The sequence below is a fragment of the Solanum pennellii genome, chromosome 1 (genome assembly GCF_001406875.1).
Source record: "Solanum pennellii chromosome 1, SPENNV200".
In the NCBI taxonomy this organism is placed as follows: domain Eukaryota; kingdom Viridiplantae; phylum Streptophyta; class Magnoliopsida; order Solanales; family Solanaceae; genus Solanum; species Solanum pennellii.
Window position 1 is genome coordinate 77287215 of NC_028637.1, and position 3116 is coordinate 77290330.

Consider the following 3116-nt stretch of genomic DNA (forward strand, 5'->3'; position numbering starts at 1 on the left):
CACATCATGCATACACACAATTAAGCATATAGGAGACTTTACAATACTACCCAATACATATCATTCGCTTTTAAGAGTTTAATATGAAATAGCATAAACCATAACCTACCTCCACCGAAGAATTCGTGATCACGCAAGCTACTCCTCAGAATCTTCGCTTTCCTCTTCGCTCTCTCTTCTCTACTCGTTCGTTCTCTCCTCTTTCTCTCTCTCTCTTTTTCTTATTCAAAACCTTATTCTTTTACCCTAATTGTCATATAATTAAGTATAAAAGATGATAAAAATAACCCACTAATTATTTTAAGGTTATCTCCTTTAACCCCCAAGTAATTGAATTATTAACATTCATCCACTAACTTTATAATTACAAGCATGAATAGTCTAAAATGCCCCTTAAAACATTTAACAGAAATCCGACCCAGTCAGGGGTACGCAGCCTGTGACGGCCCGTCGTGCCTGCGACGGTCCGTCCTGCTGCTTCCGTCACAAAGTTCAGAGACTCAATTCATTAAAGAGTCTGTGACGGCCCGTCGTGCCGGTCCGTCCTGCCATTTCGTCGTGCCTGCGACGGACAAAATGAACTTATCTAATAAAAATTATATTTATGTTGTTTATTCTTATATCTTTTAAATAAACTTAATGAAAATAATAAAGAAAAAGTCAAAATATATTTAATTTAGATTGATAAAATTATTTATGCTCTAAAAAGTGTAAAAAACTTAAATTCGGTCAAAATTACGTGTCTACAACCTGGATGTTAATCAATCGTGTAGTCATAGTAATTGATAAGTTTAAGCCATCTACGTTGTCTTAGGTTTAGGTCCTTATGGGTACCCAAGTACTTTAAGCTCTTGTGATAACTGAATATATGACATTTCTCTCCATACAAATAATGCCGCCATATTTTCAAAGCAAACACTATAGCAGCCAGTTCAAGATCATAAGTAGAATAATTCAATTCACACCATTTTAATTTCCGAGAGGCATAAGAAATAACCTTCCCTTATTGCATCAAAACGCATCTGAGACCATTGTGAGAAGCATCATTTTATACTACATACTCTTTCCCTTCAATTGGTAGAGTAAGTATAGGCGCTTGAGTCAACAAGTATTTGAGAGTTTCAAAGCTCTCTTGACATTTTTCATCCTAAATAAACTTTACTTCTTATACAAGAGCTTCGTCAAAGGGGAGGTGATAATGGAGAAGCCTTTCTTAAATATTCTATTGTATCCTGCTAAGCCCAAGAAACTTCTTACCTCGATTGAACTTTTGGAAGGTCTCCATTCACAACTACTTGTATCTTACTAAGTATACCGTAACGCCTTCAGTTGATATAACATGTCCCAAAAAAGCTACTCCATCAAGCCAAAATTCACACTTGGAAAGTTTAGCATAAAGTTCTTTTTCCTTAAAAATTTGCATAATGATCCATAGATATTTATCATGGTCTTCACTACTTCTGGAAAATATTAAAATATCATCTATAAAAACAACCACAAACTGATTAAGATAAGGCTTGAATACCCTATTCATTCAATCCATGAATACCGCAGGAGCATTTGTCAATCCGAATGGCATCTCAAAACATTCATAATGACCATATCGAGTTTTAAAAGCAGTTTTGGGAATATCTTTCACTCTAACACGCAGTTGGTGATATCCAAACCTTAAATCAATTTGTTAGAATACTTTAGCACCCTTCAGTTGGTAAACAAATCATTGATTCTTTGCAGTGGATACTTATTCTTGATTGTTATTCTTTTCAATTGCCTATAGTCAATACAAAGCCTAAGAGTGCAATCTTTCTTCTTTATGAATAAAATAGGGGGGACCCAAAGGAGAAACACTAGGTTGAATAAAACATTTTCTAGGAAAACTTCTCGAAAATCACATACATCAGGTATGTCTTTGATACAAGGACTCTTCAACTGTGTATCAACTATGTGAGCAAGGTATGCCCCACGACCTTGATACATCAACTTTCTTGCCAAGGCCACAAAAATAATACTAGATGTGAATGATCTCTAACCTGTTACAATGATGTGTGAAAATTTTGGATCTTTAAAAGTCACATGCTTCAACCTACAATCTACCACAACATGATATTTATAAAGTCAATCCATCCCTATAATAACATCAAAATCCTTGAAGGTCATTATAATCAAATCAGCTGGGAAGACTAGGTTTTGAATCACAAAGGGACAATCTTGGTAAACTCGATTAACAACTTGATAACCCAAAGGACTTTCAACCAGCACATCATAATTAAGTCTCATATATTCCACATTTTCCGGAAGGACAAGTGATGAAAAAATATAGGAATGTGTAGAACCAGGATCAAACAATGTAAGCACACATAAGCCAAATAAGTGAAATTTACTGATAATCACGTCTTGTCTATCTTGATCATCCCTCTGCCTCATAGCATAATCGTGTTTAATGCCCCTTTGTCCACTAGATTGATTAGCTCCACTTGTACCTGCTGCTTGGGTGTTTTTAGGTCTTGCACCTCTATTTGATTGAGAAGGATTAATAGAAGGCTTATGAACCGACCCTTCCGATTTCAAGGAATATTAGCATTAGGATAGTCCATTTTATAATTAAAGCTCTCATAATTAAAACATGCACCAGAGGCTCTTTTACAAGTACCATAATGATTCTTTCCACATTGCAGACAAGTAGGAACGTGAGGCTTGCCTTGGCCATAATTTTCTTTTGTTGTGGTGTCCTGTTATCACTACCAGCCTTAGAATTATTAAACCTTCCCCTTTTTGATGGACCCCCAAAATCTGGTCTAGGCTTTCGAAATCTGTTTTCATTTCGACTAGCTTCTTCTTTATTAAGTCGATCCTAAGTAAAAGCAGCTGACACCAACTTACAAAAGTTCTCATGTTGCAGGATCACCACATTCTTCCTAATGGAATCATTTCATCCATCTTCAATTCCTGCATTTGTCTTTTTCCACTTAACTAATGCCTCCAGCAAAGCGAGAGAGCCTTAGAAACTTCTATTCGTATTCAACAATAGACATGCCTCGTTGCCTTTGATTCAGAAACTCCTTGTTCTTTGAATCACAATAAGCAGATGTGACATACTTCATACGAAATTCCTTATG